Consider the following 18,989-nt stretch of genomic DNA (forward strand, 5'->3'; position numbering starts at 1 on the left):
GCATAATGATGATTGAGGATATTAGACAATAGATTGGCTCCACAGTGGAGTAACCTGTCAACATTCAATGTTCACATACTTGAATGATTATACAAGTGAATAACAGGAGGTGAATCAATATTTTTCAAACAATCCTCCCAAACAGCCTGACTTGTGCTGGGTTAGAAAAAAATCTGGATTTGACTTGGGGGGGAAGTGGTGGAGGTGGAGTCAGGCAGAGGTTAGCTGAGGAGAATTTAAGTTTGGAGCATTCAGCAATCGAAACTTGCCAAACAGACTATTTCCAAACTTGCTGTTTGCAAAGCTGAAGGGACTAGTTACAGGACATAAAAATGATGTAGGCTCATTAAGCAGCAGGCATTATTGTGGTAAACAGCCATTATAAACTGTCAGAAACTCCAGTAATCACTCATGCTAGCTGTGACTGAGTACAGATTGTGTGACAATGTATTTAGCATGTACTGGTGAGAAAAAAACATGACAGACAAGGGCATTACTAATGTGCAGATGGGCTGGATAGCGTTCCCATGCAAAGACTTTCAAAAATCAGCTTAAACTAGCTTCTTTCATTTTTAATCCTCCCTATGCCAGAAACTAAAGTCTAAACAACATTTACTCTGCAATAAATAACCTTTACACAGATTTATCGACAAAAAAAAGAGTCTTTATGTCTCCTTTTTGGCATTTCCTCAGTGTTTTTATGAACTTTGGCCTTGTCCATGGAAACTGTAGCAGAAATGTCAACACTGATGGGCAGGATAAAGAGAGGCTGTGTTTTAATGTGCATATGAGACAGGTTGGAAACAAAGCTGTTGCATAGTATTGAATTCATAAGATATCACTCCAATAAAAGAGCATACAGGCTTTTTATTAAAGTGATTAGAGGCAAGGAGAAAAGGACTGTGGTTTAGCTTTCTCTAGCTTTGACAAAAAAAGGCGCAAAACCCACAGCCCTGGACCCTGGGAATGGAGCATGGTCAAAGCCACGTTTTCTCTTCTTTACCGACCTTGTTTGCATATATCAACTGTGGGATTTCATTAATCCGTTCAAATACCCCATTTTCACAGGTCAATGAATTTTTATAAGATGTTTGTTGAGGTTTGAAGAATTGAAGCAGATATCTCATTTATGCTATGTTAGCAACACACTGGCCTGCAAGTGCCATTACTTTATTAACCCACAGAGGCTCTGTCCCAACACTGTAGTTAACACATGCAGGCGACGCATTACCAGCTTTGTCAGGTAAACTTATCTTCAGGTAAAGCCTAAGAATTAAGAACTCCCATTTTCATTTTGAATCTTCTGCTGTATTCAAACTAATTGATTGTACTTTCTCTTCCACTCAACCTACACCTGGCTCTCTCCTTGTGCCCCATCATAAAAATATTCCACTCAGGAGGACTGCTAAGTGAGATGCAGAGCCCCAGACAACCCAACGGTACTCTCAGAACTCATTTGGATTGGCATTTTTTTTAAGTTAATGGCAACTTGTTCCTGAGTTGCTCTGTGAGTATTGAGGTGTTAGAAAATTAAAACAAATATAATGTAAGGAGCAGCATGAATGTGGATTAGAATCAATTTTTACTATAGCAATGTGAAAATTTGTATTCTCTCATCCAGTGTACTCTTTATTCAATAATCCAAATCTGCAGTAATAAATTTCAGATTATTTTCTAAAGCTGTCAGATATGGGTATTATTGCAATTCTCGTCATTGTATCAAAAGTATCTGTGAGTTAGCCAGTCCATAAACAATGCTGCAGAGAGGATCAAAGCATGTTTTCCCCTGTGGAACATTGGTGTTTATGCAGGAGCTTGCCCCACCCCCCACCCCCCCCACGCCCCCCCCCCCACACACACACACACACACACACACACACACACTAATGAGGCCAGAGAGTATATGTACTTCTCAGGAAAATCTTTGCAATAAAGTGTGCATTCGAGGTACCCTATTGCTTCCAGCATTCATGGAGTTAAACCCAACATACATAGCCTTCACAAAACACAGAAAGGAAACAAATAAATCCCCTGAGAATGAATGTTTACTCCACTTAATCCTAAAGATTCAAATGCGCAAATCAGTGACAAACCTAAGGGGAGCAGGCAATGTCTCGCAATTTATTTGGCGGTATTGGGCTGGGATACAGCTGGGCCGTTGCCATCCTTCACTACATATAACCTCCCCATTCGAGAAAATCTGGGAAAACAAACGGCTGCCTCGTAGAAAACTGACGTAGCCCTCGTCCCTTTATAAAAGGGGTCATTTCAAAAGTTTAAGGGATAAAACATACCAAGAAAGTCTTTGATGGGGCCTTGGTCAGGTTTCTATGCTGAACGCTTAGTGCGACCCAATGCTGTCATTTGGGTTTACTGTTACAAAGTACCGATACTGATTGTAAGAAAGCTTGGGATGTGGGAATTCCAAAATTAGGGACTCCAAATTTTATCTCAAGTTCTTTCAATAATATCCTTGCGTAGTATAAGGTAACTGCTGCAATAAGACCAACTTAAGCACTATGCTGGGAGTAGTATAACCAGTTTCTTCACAAGTTTCAAGCTGACTTGAAGTAACAGCAAGTGCTTGCCTGAAAGGATTTAAAGGATGTATAGCCAATTGTGTCAGAAACTGAATGATCACAAGTCTGTTTTATCCACAGCTGAGAATGGAGAGATGCTTTGATTCTCAAGTTTAATTTTCAGTCCCATTATGTAAGAATCAGTATTGAGTCAGTTTAAGCATGTGTTGCACATGCTGACAGACACTAAGCTTTGCAGTACCCAAGAGGTGCGGTTCATTTCTGCAGGTGATATGTTTCAAGTAAATATTCAAAGTGTTTGATAGGTAAAACTAAATTATTTGGACTTAACCAGCGGAAATGATCTGCTTTGTGGTGAATTTATTCCACACATTCCATGAATTTATTCCATAAATTCTATTTCTAATTCTATTGCAGAGAACAGAGCCATATTTCCTTGTTAGGCCCGAGTTTGCAGAGAGTTCAATTTGTTTTATCTGAACTTTCTTAGTTCCTTGTACAGCAATCAATTAAATACTCTTTAATTTTTGTTTTTATGAAAGATTGAAAACAATGGCACTTAACATGTAAATATAATTAATTTTTATTGCTGGCAAGAGACCTTCGAAGTTTAAATAGCTGATGCAGTTAAACACCTCCAACTCAGCTGTCTTTACTATGTGAAGACACTGCAGGATATCTTGCAAAAAAAATGGTTCTCTTGCAACTGAGCTCCAGACCTCCATCATTGCAATTCAGTCAGAAAGATTTTAACACCTTCCAAAAAAATCTCCAACCCGATAACATTGTATCTATTAGTGACTGCCTGTTGATCTCTTGTGGTTTTGCTCATACTGTTTGCCTTCATTGCTTGGGCTAAAAATACAAATCTAATTTACTTCAAAAAATAAACTGATGCAGAATAGAAAGCAATTGAGAAATTGCTTAACTTCTGCTATGTGCTTAAGTTTACTGATGTATAGCAACATAGTCAACAATGGCAAAGTCACACATTCAACTGGCAATAATTGAACTCACTAAAAACTAATAATCAACGCTTGTAACAAAGGAATACTGTTAAGGTATGATGCAACATTGCACCCCATTTAAGATGGAGACATGAATTCTAAAACCCCAATGTCACCAAATTGCAACAAAACAGTTTAACAAAACAAGCACCAGCAAACTGTTCAATTACATTATAATTTGGAATTTAGATATGAACATTCTAAAGTTTGAGTATTTAAGAATTTGATCCTCCAGTCTACTTTGTAAATCTAAATCGTACTGCTGAATACATCTCCATTTGTAATAATGGGCATGGATGTATGCTTCTGGCCAGACCTCCATAGACAGAGTGAAGCCTGGATTGCATGATTGACTGAATAACTTCGATGTGACTGCATGCAGACAACTAGGCTAAAGGAGGGCTTTTATTTTTCCTGTGTAATTAAGACTCATTGTTGATGAGTGAGTCATGCATCATCCTTTCCTTGAGATTACTCACTAGTCCCTCCAGGCACCAACCTTAGTTGTTTTTTTTAAAAAAAGCCTTAAGTGGAGCCACCCGCTGCCTCCACAGTCGTCACAACCTCCTCTCCCATCCCTGCTCCAACAACCATCCTTCCAAAACTTACCCAGTGCTTACTTCTGGCAAGGCAGGTGAACTAAAATTGATATTTTTACATAATATGAATTACCTGAGTAGGTGTGACTGGTACTGCAAGTTTACTCCAGATAAAGTTTCTTATTTTTTCCATAGCATTATTCTGTTGCTGTGCACCATCATTTCTGATTTCATCTTCTCTCTCCTGCCTTCCAGCATCATAGATTCCCCCTTTGTTCTTTTCCACCCTGTCAACTTTCCCTGCCTCTGTCTTTGTGTTAAACATGTTGCATTTCTCACTTTTCTAGTTCCAATGACAATATACCCTCCTGAACAACCCACTCTGTTTTTCATTTTAGTGATGCAGACTGGCCTGCTGTGTATTTCTGCCCTTTTCTGTTTATAAAACAACTTATAGTTTTTTAGCTATAGGGAAAAGCCAAACAGGCTGAGGCTACTTTCTCTGGAGCATTGGAGGCTCAGGAATGACCTTAAAAAGGTTTATGAAATCATGAGGAGCAAAGATAGGGTGAATAGCCAGAGTGGGTGAGTCCAGAGCTAGAGATTTAAGGTGAGAGGGGGAAGAAATAAAAGGCGTGTATTGGGCAACCTTTTCATGCAGAGGTACTGCGCGTATGGAATGAGCTGCTAAAGGAAATGGTAGACGACGGTACAACATTTAAAAGACATCTGGATGGGCACATGAATAGGAAGAGTTCGGAGGGATATGGCAAATGCTGGCCGATGGGACTAGATTAATTTAGAAAATCTGATCGGAATGAACAAATTGGATCAAAGGGTCTGTTTCCAGGCTGAACAACTCTGCCTTTCAATTAGATGTCCTCTATATTTCACAGGAGTTTTAATCAACAAAATTTGACAGTGAGAAGGTTTTAGGATAGTTGACCAATAAATTTGGTCAGAAAGGTAGGTTTTAAGGAGTGTCTTTCAGAAAGTTAAGAGGCTTAAGGAGAGAATTTGGGACTGGGTAGCTGAAATGATGTGCAACATGCTAGATTTGAGGAGTACAGAGGTTGCTAAGGCATATAGGACTGGGGGAAGTTACAGAGGGCTCAGGCCATGGAGGGATCCAAAGTTAAGGATGAGAATTTTAAATTGGAGGTATTGCTACATGGGTGCCATAAGAGGTCAGTGTGCAGATCATGCTGAGTGAAAGACACATTGTTGAAGACAGGATATGTGCAACCATGGTTTGAGTGAGTTCAAAAGTTTACATAGGAGGATGACAAAAGATAGAAAGAAGTGCAATGGATAGTCAAATATCTGAAACATCGATATCCCTGCTCCTCAGATGCTGCCTGACCTGCTGTGCTTTTCCAGCACCACACTCTCGACTCAAATCGAGATGTCAGAAAGTTGTGGATGAGGGTTTCAGCAGCAGCAGCTGATCAAAGGCAGATGTGGAATTTTTAGAGATGGAATTAGGTGATATTGGAATGGAGTGTCAATGATATTCGAGATTCATCTCATGATCCCATATGACACTCAGTTAAAGAACAGTCTTGTTCAGCAGCATACAGTTATCCAGGGAGAGGTATGGAATCAGTGAATAGGAAATAAATGAGGGACCAAATGCAGTGACATTACTCTTTCTAACATATCATTGAGAAGAAATTCCTACTTATTCAATATTGGATATCAGACTAACTTTTAATCTAAATGTATAGATAAGAGATTATATTGATGAATGTATAGGCTCAATAACATGTAAACATTCCAAATTAGTCTCTTGTATTGATTCATACTGCTTCTTTTAATTGTTGACTATAACTATTCAGCAGCTCAAACAGTCCTGGAAAAGCACAGCAGGTCAGGTATCATCTGAGGAGCAGGAAACTCGATGTTTTGGGCAAAAGCCCTTCAACAAGAGGGGCCTGATGAATACATTACATTTTTGGAAAGGCCATCTGGTGTAGCTCAGTAAAATAAACCCCACTGTTATTGCAAATTCAATAAGCTGGGACTGGTTGCTATGACAGCTGAGCCCATTGTGGTTAACTTTCAAAAGGTCCTGAATACTTACCTCAGCTGGGAGTTCTGCAGACATTTAATGATTAACAGCTTTAATAGGTTATTAAAGGATTAACTCTTTTTCATGAGTAAAATGCTTGTTTTATGACAAGAATGAACACTTGTAAGTGGATTTTTAAGTGACTTTCTAAGGGAGAGATTTTCTCAGTGTGGTGTATTTGAATGAGACTCGTTTGTTGGAATTTTTTTTAAACCATTTCAAAAACGTCCTAGTGTTTGTTTAGCCATAGCGGATGCTAGATACTGACTATGGAGGAGACATAAGAGACATGAAAAAATACAGATATGAGGGGATATGGACAATAGAGGGGAGCATGGGGGTGGCATGAGTAATGTGAGGGGACATGAAAATGGCAAGGAAATATGTGGAACATGGGCAAATGAGGATTGGTGGTGAGCTTGGGGGATAATTCATAGCCTGATATTCATAATTGAAAATAGACTAGTTCCTAGTAAATGGCAGCAGGTGGCCATTTACCCAGCTTTGTTGCCACTTTGAGCCTGTCTTCAGACCCTGACACCCGAGAACATATTAACTGGCAGGAGCTTTTAATAGAGAGAGCCTGTTCCCCAACTCAAAACTCACCCTTGCCCACAAAACTTTGGATCTTCATCAGATTGCCAAGATATGGCATCTGGTGATCCCTGTGATCTGAAATGGACTTTTTCCATTTTCACTTTGTCTTAAAAAATTGGATGAAAAACATTCAGAATGTTTGGCACATTGTGCCAATGTAATATTCGTGAGGCATAGTGCTGTCCAGCAACATGTCTACTCTCTTCAACTAAAAACTGCTGGCCACCATAACTAGCTGGCTGCTGAAGTACTGTGATCCTTTAAGTTCTGTCTGAATAAGCAAAGCACAAAAAGACAAGGCATTGTGAGCACTGAAGTATTCATAAAATGACTCAGTGTTAAGAAAGCAAGCTTTCCTGACATATAGTCTGTTCCATAAGATGGGTGCCCATCTCTGTGCACAACATACCCTTGCAGCAACATAGCAATAAAAGATGCCAATGTGCCCCAAAGTGCAACATTGGATTGCAGATCCATACTGTAAATTGATTGGAGGGTGTGGTGAGGGTGGAACATGACGGATGCCAATGCCCATTAATGTGGGGTGTGCACATCTCTGTCCATGGAATGTGCCCTGAGATGTCAGTGCCAGATATTCAGGATGGAAGTCTGGAGAAGAAAGCAGTGAGTTGAAGCCTTCATGTTAATGCACATGTTGGGAGAATGTTAATAAAATGAGATTAAGTAATAATGAGATATTAATGCACTGCTCACTCGTGAGAATCTCATCTTACAGTTCAACATTTACAGTTATAGAGTCATAGAGCTGTACAACATGGAAACAGACCCTTCGGTCCAACCAGTCCATGCCGACCAGATATCCCATCCTAATCTAGTCCTACCTGCCAGTATCCGGTGATGTGAAGAAGGTGTTTGGTATGCTTTCCTTTATTGGTCAGAGTATTGAGTACAGGGGTTGCGGCTGTACAGGACATTGGTTAGGCCACTGTTGGAATATTGCATGCAATTCTGGTCTCCTTCCTATCGGAAAGATGTTGTGAAACTTGAAAGGGTTCAGAAAAGATTTAGAAGGATGTTGCCATGGTTGGAGGATTTGAATTATAGGGAGAGGCTGAACAGGCTCTCTGGAGCATCAGAGGCTGAAAGGTTTACAAAAGGATGAGGGGCATGGATAGGGTAACTAGGCAAAGTCTTTTCCCTGGGGTGGGGGAGTCCAGAACTAGAGGGCATAGGTTTAGGGTGAGAGGGGAAAGATATAAAAGTGACCTACAGGGCACCTTTTTCACACAGAGAGTATACATGTATGGAATGAGCTGCCAGAGGAAGTGGTGGAGGCTGGTACAATTGTACCATTTAAGAAGCATTTGGATGGGTATATGAATAGGAAGAGTTTGGAGGGATATTGGAAAATTGGACTTATTGCTCTCAATGTTACAGGGTTCCTTGCTGGATATCTCACCCGATTTTTCCCAACTTTCTTGCCCTGACCCATATTATTCAGGGCTGGGAAGATTCCACCCAGAGTGTTACATTCTCAAGTTTCCTGATTATGTAAAGTCAGGATGGATGAATGGATATAGGTAGACTCAGTGAATTAACAAAATCAAGGCAGATGGATAGCATTGTAGGGAAGTGTAAAGTCATTCACATTGGGACAGATAATTCAGAATATTTCAAGTCTGTTTCACCACTCAATTGGAATATGGCTGTTAATGCCCGATTTTTACCTGCATTCCATATTTCTATCCTTATCAAATAAGGCTCTATCTATGGCATGTTGTAAATGTCAAGATTCAGTGAGATTATCTTTTAGAGAGGTCAGTTCAGAATTCTATTATCCTTCATTTGACAAAGTACCTTGACTTGACCCAGTTGCAAATTTAAAATGTCTTATTCTAGACTTTCCGCAGCTTAGGGAAGTCTTTCCTTCTATCATCCAATTGAATCCCTTTGTTGTTTTAAATAAGTTGATTAGATCACCTCTAGATGTTAAGGGATAGAAAGCAGGTGGTTGCCAGCTGTCCTCATCATATTGTCTCTGAAAAACCAGTACCAATGTGGGAATCCAGGCTTTAACAATTCCAAGATCAATATCTTTTTCCTGAGGTTTTGTCCCAAAACTAAAGACAATAATCTTGATGTGATGTGGCCAAGACTCCTTGCAAGTGAAGTATCACTTCCTCAATTTGAAATTAAAATGACTTTAAGGTAAAGACAAGTGTGTGTGTGTGTGTGTGTGTGTGTGTTGGCTTTTAGCAACTTCTATACGTCTAAATCCAAGTTCAGAAATGACTCCAATAGATGCAAGTAGGATAAGGACACCTCACATTGAGCTGTCTCTGCCCTATTTCTGCCCACTTGTTGAGCTTGAATTTCAATCCAGCTTCAGGAATGCTTCAGCACGAACAATGCAGGTCCTCTAATTGAGCCAGGTGCGAGCTTCTCACCCAATTAGTGACACCAGGCCCTGTCAGGAAGGCTGGATACTGGCTCCAATTCGCAATATCCATTGACGGACAAGTTGCCGTCATTGGGCTTGCTATTGTGCTGCAGAATAAAGCAGGCAGGAAGCTAAACCCTAATGGCCAATGAGCCCATGGAAAGGTATTAGACCTGCTCCATGTGAATAACCCTTTCTTTCCAACAATTTTCCAACTTCAGTGGAAATATCACTTGATGGCTCCCCTCATCAATCCTGTCAGTTAAGCCCCTCCATACCTATCTGAAACGCAAGGCCATTTATCTGTTCATTTCCTTTTGTAGCTCCACTTATCCATCTAAACAATTTACCTTGAAAAAATATAAAATATGAAGGATTTGATCTTTAGTTACTTTTTTTTGATTTCCTTTCTCCACTAACCTCTGTTCCTAGCGTATAGTTGCAACACAACTATTCTGTTGAATCCTGCTACTTTCAAGTAACTGTTACATGCAGTCTTAACACAGAGGATCAGCAGGCTAAATCATCCATGTTGGCATCAAAGGCAAGGCTTGCTAAGTGCACTATAAGTGCAAATCAATGGTCATCAAGAGTGAAGACCCTGACAATGTTTTCCATCACCTATACCAGGAACACGATCTCAAAGGTAGCTCCTTTGTACCTTCCATGGCTGTGATTAGTAAGCTCCACACAGAGCAGGGATCAATCCTGGGGCCTTTCTGAGCTGTCAGGGAATTATCATGACGGATTTCTTTCTGTACATTATAATACCTTACTGAAAATGTTTATGCAATAATTTAACATCACTAAATTAGCTTAAAGACCTTAACCATGACTTATGCAATTAATCCTAATTTTGCTTAACCCCAAATAAAACCAAAATCAATGATAAAGTTGAAATGCAGACACTTGTAGAATTTGTTCTGTGGTAACAAAACAGTCAAGTACAAATAACTCCAGACAAAATTTGTTTGATCAAAAATAACATTTGAGAAAATGACACATTAATAGCTGTAATTCATCATTGTCTAGACATGACATCACTGAAAAAAGTATTTTAACCAAGTATCTGCTCCATCACTCTGAGGACTCTGAAGGAGGTTTTACACTTGTGGCGCTAGATTACTGAAATTAGTACTGCAATTATTAAAATCACTTAAAACACAAGTACAATATTTTCCTTGTATTCTTATATATACAGACTGGTCATGTTAACTCTCTAAGTACCGGATTTGCAACAATGTTCTATAAAACTTTAAAACTTTCCACATTCCCGCAATGACCTCTATCTACCTTGGGTTTACCTACTTAAATATGACCTGATGGATAGTATAACATGTCCATTTTTTGCATTCTCTTCATTCCTTTTCAAATGATATATTATCACATGTATTTTACCTCCCTCTGCAGGATAGATGAACAGATACCATGTCATTCCACTCCAGCATGGCACCATCTCTTTCTACCACCCCAGCTATTGGCGATAGGTATCAAATAATATTGACAGAATCTCTGCACATTGTCATACTCATGCAGCATGAATTTACAAACAATAGCTATGATCTTATGAAATACAAACCTGAATTGGATACTTTTCTATAGCACAAATGGAGTTCAGAAATCAGGGGGCCTTTGTTCTTGCCAACAGATTCAATTAAAAGAACATTGAGATTGTTTTCTTGTATGGACTGTTATGCTCTTCTCATTCATTGATTACTTTGAATACATTGATGAATGCATTACATCTTAACTGATAAAGCAAAAGTAGGTTTTCTTTATTTGGAAATAAGACTACATACAGATAACCTTAACTGGGAGACTACTCTAAACACATCTCACTCTTATTCCTGCTGTTCACAAGTCAAAGGACTATTACATCATATCCTGTGCAGGTAGCAGTGATTAACAGTAGATTAGCCTATGCCCTCTAAAATGTGTATGCACATCAATATGGACAAATCTTGGCACAGTCATTAAAATGTAAACATCCCTTCCTAGGATAATGGCTGCATTTGTCTAACTAATTAAAAGGAGTGGGTCTACAATACAGCTGCAGGCTCTGTGACCACAAACTTGGAGCCAGGAACAATAGATGTGAAGAGGTCTATTTTATCAAGATGGTATGTAGTTAAGTGCTATTTGTAATCCAGCATCTCACTCTTTCCTTATCAACATAAACTATTTATGAGGAAATGGGAAAAGATGTTCTGGCCACATGACTGAGACAAGATTTCTGATGAGCTGTAACAGGGCATATGCTGGTCAATCAGGATAAAGAAAGGAAACATCAGTGTCAAGGAAGGAGAAAGATGCTGTTGAAGAACATCTGCTGTTAAGCCACATGTGGGCCAAGAATCAAGTTGATCTTGACACCTTGACCTGAGGAACCACACCATGGAGTATAACAACTGAACTCTGCTACTGTGAACACACTAAAAAAAAATCAGCTAATCTGTCCTTCTAAACTACCAGCGCGTTACTTCAGTGGCCAAAAAGGATGATTGGCCTGCATCCTTGTCATCACCATAGGTAAAAATAAGGGTAACAAAGCACTTCAAAATTATAAAACATAAACACATGCTGTTTTCAGAATGTACAATCTCTTGCTGAGTGTGTATGTAGATTGGGAACACGGTTGTAGTTGTGTGCATTTGAAGCATAAACATTTAACTTTCTGTTACAACTTTGTAAAAACCTGTCACTTCCCTGTTCCTATCATTTAAAGCAGCCAAGACTTAAAACCCTTTTTATTAAAAACACACACTACTTCGGTTAGTAGGTGGTTGCATGGTCACCATTAGGCCAGATTTTAATTGAATTCAAAATTTAATTATCTGCCTGAGGAGATTCAAACCTATGTCCCATTAGCAATAGCCTGAAGTTCTCGCTAACTAACCAAGTGACCTTACTGCTTCATTACCACCTCCTCACTGTTTGTGTAATAAGCCGTAATCATCATATTGGCCATTCCTAGTTGTCCTAAGGGATAATGTTGAACCATAATCTTTAATCCATTGTATTGTAACAGAATGCTTTACTAGGCCACTTCAAAGGGCATTGCATCAAACACATGGTATAGGACCGGTGTCAAATGCAGACCAGAGAATCAGAGTAATGTGCTCCCTTTTCTGAGGGACATCAGTGAAACAAGTCACCTCTTTCTCCTGGAGTAAGTTACTGACTTAATGTGATTTAATCTCAAATAGTCTGGGTGCCTAATGTTCTTCTGGATTGCCTGAAGCAGTGTCCAGGAAATTAATATATAATTCCTGGAAAAATCCAGCCCAGTTCCAGTGGGTAAGTAATTCTTGCTGCTGGGTTTCTGATTCTAGGTGCATTTTGAATCACTAGTACAATCAATTAAATTGCTGAAGCAGAACAAGGGTGTTCCTACTAAGAAATTCTTAATAACAGTGGCCCTTTAATATGTTTGATTGTATCACAAAGCTTTCTGAATTTGAGCCAAGTTCCCAGCTTCAATCCTGAAAGCAAGACTTTGGCATGGTGCACCTCACAGTCTTTGGATGGCGTGCTGTTAGAAAACTTTTATAAACATTGGCAAGCGACTGTGTTAATGTTTCCCTGCAGCCTTCTGTTATAAACCATCTAATGTTACACTGACATGATGCTTCCTGTGCTGTTTGACACCAGATACCACACGGAAATGTGTTTCCTAGTACATCAATTTCAACTGAAAGCATCAATGTACAGTTCATAGAATCTCTACAGTGTGGAAGCATGCCATTCAGCCCATCAACTCCACACCGCTCCTCAGAAGGCTATCCCACCCAGACCTATAACCCTGCATTTCCCATGGCCAATCCCCCTAACCCACACATCTTTGGACTGTGGGAGGAAACCAGAGCATGGCAAGAATGTGCAAATTCCACACAGGCAGCTGCCTGAGGGTGGAATTGAACCAGGTTCCTGGCGCTGTGAGGCAGCAGTGCTAACCACTCTGCCACCGTGCTGCCTATTCTGAATGATCGTTTCTTTTTCTGATATTGGCTGTTCCACCTTTTTTGTTTGAAGCCAAATTTATCAGACAGATGCAAGGTTTATTGTAACTCCTACTGTTATTTCTAGCAACGTAGAATTTCAGTTGATCTATATTCATGCTCCCTTTCAATTTTGTTTTATTTTGTGTGAAGCTTTACATCTACTTGAAGTCTAGCAGTCAGTACACTTCCATTTTAAAAATAAAGCTTCCATTAGATATCCAAAATAGGAAAACAAAATCACTAATCTTCAGAATTGTCATGATTCTGACAATTATTATTATTGCAAAAACTGAAAACAATAGAAATGAATTTATTATTGATTAAAGTTTCAATTTATCAACGGTTTGCAGAGGAACACTGCACTGTTTTTACAACATAAAAGCAGGTCAGTAAATCAATACATTTAAAACATAGAACATAGAACAATACAGTGCAGAACAGGCCCTTCGGCCCTCGATGTTGCACCGATCTGTGTACTATTCTAAGCTCAACCCCTACACTATCCCATCATCATCCGTGTGCTTATCCAAGGATTATTTAAATTTCCTAATGTGGCCAAATTACATACATTGGCAGTCAGGGCATTCCACGCCCTTACCACTCTCTGAGTAAAGAACCTGTCTCTGACATGTGTCTTAACTCTATCACCTCTCAATTTGTAGTTATGCCCCCTCGTACAAGCTGACGACATCATCCTAGGAAAAAGACTTTCATTTTCCACCCTATTTAATCCTCTGATCATCTTGTATGTCTCTATCAAAGCCCCTCTTAGCTTTCTTCTTTCCAATCAGAACAGACCCAGGTCTCTCAGCCTTTCCTCATAAGGCCTTCCCTCCAGGCCAGGTAACGTCCTGGTAAATCTCCTCCACACCTTTTCCAATGCTTCCACAGCCTTCCTGTAATGGGGCAACCAGAACTGTACACAACATGCTGTACTAGCATTTTGTACAGTTGCAGCATGACATTGTGGATCTGGAAGTCAATCCCTCTACCAATGAAACCTAGCACACCGTATGCCTTCTTAATAGCACTATCCACCTGGGTGGCAACTTTCAGGGATCTATGTACATGGACTCCAAGATCTCTCTGCACATCCACTCTACCAAGAATCTTTCCATTGACCCAGTACTCTGCCTTCCTGTTATTCTTCTCAAATGAATCACCTCACATTTAGCTGCATTGAACTCCATTTGCCACCTCTCAGCCCAATTCTGCAGTTTATCCAAGTCCCCCGCAACCTGTAACATTCTTCCACGTTGTCCACCACTCCACCAACGTTAGTGTCATCTGCAAACTTACTAACCCATCCACCTATGCCTGCGTCTAAGTCATTTATAAAAATGACAAACAGCAGTGGTCCCAAAACAGATCCTTGTGGCACACCACTAGTAACCAGGCTCCAGGCTGAATATTTTCCATCAACCACCACTCGCTGCCTTCTTTCAGACAGCCAGTTTCTAATCCAAACCACTAAATCACCCTCAATCCCATGTCTCTGCATTTTCTCCAACAGCCTAATATGTGGAACCTTATCAAAGGCTGTTGTGGTTCTGCTCGCCGAGCTGGAAGTGTTTGCTGCAAACGTTTCGTTCCCTGGTTAGGGAACATCATCAGTGCTGTTGGAGCCTCGTGTGAAGCGCTGCTTTGATGTTTCTTCCGGTATTTATATTGGTTTGTTCTTGCCGCTTCCGGGTGTCAGTTTCAGCTGCAGTGATTTGTATATGGGGTCCAGGTCGATGTGTCTGTTGGTGGATGTTCTTGCCGTTTCCGGGTGTCAGTTTCAGCTGTAGTGGTTTGTATATGGTGTCCAGGTCAATGTGTCTGTTGATGGAGTTTGGGGATGAATGCCATGCTTCTAGGAATTCTCTGGCTGTTCTCTGTCTGGCTTGTCCTATGATAGTGGTGTTTTCCCAGTCAAATTCATGTTGCTGGTTGTCTGAGTGTATGGCTACTAGAGATAGCTGGTCGTGTCGTTTTGTGGCTAGCTGATGTTCATGGATGCGGATTGTTAGCTGTCTTCCTGTTTGTCCTATATAGTGTTTTGTGCAGTCCTTGCATGGTATTTTGTAAACTACATTAGTTTGGCTCATGCTGGGTATTGGGTCCTTTGTTCTAGTGAGTTGTCTGAGCGTGGATGTTGGCTTGTGTGCTGTTATGAGTCCTAAGGGTCGCAGTAGTCTGGCTGTCAGTTCTGAGACGCTCCTGACGTATGGTAGAGTGGCTAGTCCTTTTGGTTGTGGCATGTCCTCGTTCCTCGGTCTATCTCTTAGGCATCTGGTGATAAAGTTGCATGGGTATCCGTTTTTGGCAAATACCTTGTATAGATGTTCCTCTTCCTCTTTTCGCAGTTCTGGTGTACTGCAGTGTGTTGTGGCCCTTTTGAATAGTGTCCTGATGCAGCTTCGTTTGTGTGTGTTGGGGTGGTTACTTTCATAGTTTAAGACTTGGTCTGTGTGTGTTGGTTTCCTGTGTACCCTTGTGGTGAATTCTCCGTTGGGTGTTCTCTCTACTAACACGTCTAGGAATGGGAGTTGGCTATCCTTTTCCTCTTCTCGTGTGAATCGGATTCCTGTGAGTGTGGCGTTGATGATTCGGTGTGTTTTTTCTATATCTGTGTTTTTGATGATTACAAAGGTGTCATCAACATATCTGATCCAGAGTTTGGGTTGGATTTGTGGTATGGCTGTATGTTCTAACCTTTGCATAACTGTCTCTGCTATGAGTCCTGAGATTGGTGATCCCATGGGTGTTCCGTTGATTTGTTCGTATATCTGATTGTTGAATGTAAAGTGTGTGGTGAGGCACAGGTCCAGTAGTTTAAGTATGCCGTCCTTGTTGATAGGTTCGGCCTCCTGTGTTCTGTTATGTATGTCCAGTAGGTTGGCTATTGTTTCTCTGGCTAGGGTTTTGTCAATTGAAGTGAACAGTGCCGTCACGTCGAATGATATCATGGTTTCTTCTTTGTCTATGTGTGTATTCCTGATGACGTCCAAGAATTCCTGTGTTAATTGTATGGAGTGTTTGGATCCGCTGACCAGGTGTTTCAGTTTTTGTTGTAGTTCTTTGGCCAGTTTGTATGCTGGTGTCCCTGGTAGTGATACTATGGGTCTGAGTGGGATGTCTGGTTTGTGTACTTTGGGTAGTCCATAGAATCTGGGGGTGTTGTTGCTTTCAGGTTTCATTCTTTGCTGGTCCACTTTGGTTATCTGTCCGTTTTTTTGTAGATTCCTTAGTGTGTTGTTTATTCTATTGGTGAGTTGTGGTGTGGGGTCGGAATCCTTCATTTGGTAGGTGTTGGTGTCTGCGAGTAGTTGTTGTGCTTTACTGATGTAGTCTGATTTATCTAGGATGACCGTCATTCTGCCTTTATCTGCCGGTAGTATGATTATGTTTTTGTCATTTTTCAGTGCTTTCAGTGCTTCCCTCTCCTTGGTGTTGAGGTTATGTGTTTGTCGTTTTCTTATCATCATGGGCACTACCGTTTGTCTCACTGTTTGTTGTGTCTCTTCTGTCAGTCCATTGTTCCTGAGTGTGCTTTCTAGTGCTGCTAGGAAGTCTGCTGTGTTGGCATCCCTGTGGTTGTATTTGAGTCCCTTGGCCAGTATAGTTCTTTCCATGTCTGTGAGCTGTCTGTGGGAGAGGTTTTTAACCCAGTTGTGTGTTGTAGTGTGCTCCTTTTTGTGTGTTAGTTTGTCCATTTTTTCTCTTAGTGCTGTTTTTTTGCGGAGTGTTGTCCTGTTCTGTCCTATAGTGATAGCCTGTTCTATGGTCCGGGTCCATTCCTGATTAGTGGTTTTTGAAATTAACGACTTTTGGCGCGCAATTTCTTGCTTGTATCTGTGCAGTCGGTTGTGAGCATCTGTGATCATTACCTGGACCATCCTGAATCCGTTCTTCAAGGTATTCGCCAAAAACGGATACCCACGCAACTTTATCACCAGATGCCTAAGAGATAGACCGAGGAACGAGGACATGCCACAACCAAAAGGACTAGCCACTCTACCATACGTCAGGAGCGTCTCAGAACTGACAGCCAGACTACTGCGACCCTTAGGACTCATAACAGCACACAAGCCAACATCCACGCTCAGACAACAACTCACTAGAACAAAGGACCCAATACCCAGCATGAGCCAAACTAATGTAGTTTACAAAATACCATGCAAGGACTGCACAAGACACTGTATAGGACAAACAGGAAGACAGCTAACAATCCGCATCCATGAACATCAGCTAGCCACAAAACGACACGACCAGCTATCTCTAGTAGCCATACACTCAGACAACCAGCAACATGAATTTGACTGGGAAAACACCACTATCATAGGACAAGCCAGACAGAGAACAGCCAGAGAATTCCTAGAAGCATGGCATTCATCCCCAAACTCCATCAACAGACACATTGACCTGGACACCATATACAAACCACTACAGCTGAAACTGACACCCGGAAACGGCAAGAACATCCATCAACAGACACATCGACCTGGACCCCACATACAAATCACTGCAGCTGAAACTGACACCTGGAAGCAGCAAGAACAAACCAATATAAATACCGGAAGAAACATCAAAGCAGCGCTTCACACGAGGCTCCAACAGCACTGATGATGTTCCCTAGCCAGGGAACGAAACGTTTGCAGCAAAAACTTCCAGCTCGGCGAGCAGAACCACAACAACAGATACCCGAGCTACAAATCTTCAATCAGATTTTATCAAAGGCTTTACTGAAGTTCATGTACACCGCATCAACTGCTCTACCCTCATCTACATGCTTGGTCACCTCCTCAAAAAACTCAATGAGGTTTGTGAGACACAACCTGCCTTTGACGAAACCATGTTGACTATTTGAAATCAAATTGTTGTTGGAGATAATGGCCTGGATTTTTCATTGGCCAGACAGTCGTTACTCTAGTGTAACTGGGATCTGGGCATGGGTTCCAGCGAATTCCCCAGCATAGCATACTCCAAAGGAATTGCCCAGGGAATTGACATTTTTGCCAGACCATTCCACTAGGCTTGGAACCTCTCCAAACATGTTGATTTAAATTAGAGACTTTGGATGGTTCCGATAAAATGAGTTACTCAGGAAAGTTAGACTCTTAAATATATAACCTAACTGCTGAGTAATTATTAAACACATCTCATACTAAATTCACACACCTCCAACTACACCTCCCCCAGCCCAAATTATGACCAAACGCTTTCCCAACCCTCAGATTTGAACTCCTTTCCACCCCACCAGACCCAACATAATGCAAACCTGGCACTCTGTGCTCCTACCCATACAGCACCCTAACATCATACTTACCCTTACGTACTTACAGTTTGACAGCAGCTCTCAAAGTGGCAGTCAGGTCACTTACATTTCAAGTACATTGGAAGTACTGCTCCAGATTTCTGAGCAGAATTTCCTCTCAGAAATGTGAAACATGTTTTATTTCTATGAATAAGTGGTTGGAGTGGCAATCTGCATGAAAATCCAATTTAGTGATTCTTTCCACCCTTTCTTATTTAATTTCATCAACATCTTTCCATTTCTTTCTTGCTCATGTACAGTTAGATTAACATTGAATTTCTCAATGTTAATTGCTTCAATTAGTTAGTTCATTGTGGCAGAGGACTCCATATACCAATGACTTTCTGGGTAAAGAGGTTTCTTCCAAATGATTGACTAGATTTAAGTAAATATCTTATATTGATTGTTGCTAGTTCTGTTCTCATCTGCATCTTTTCTATCCCTTTCAAACCCTTTTGAGGTCTTAAAGGCATCTACTAGGCTATCTATTCATGTTCTCTTTATCTGCGCCATGAGCATACCTTGTACCCTGGT

The sequence above is a fragment of the Hemiscyllium ocellatum genome, chromosome 15 (genome assembly GCF_020745735.1).
Source record: "Hemiscyllium ocellatum isolate sHemOce1 chromosome 15, sHemOce1.pat.X.cur, whole genome shotgun sequence".
Taxonomy (NCBI): Eukaryota; Metazoa; Chordata; class Chondrichthyes; order Orectolobiformes; family Hemiscylliidae; genus Hemiscyllium; species Hemiscyllium ocellatum.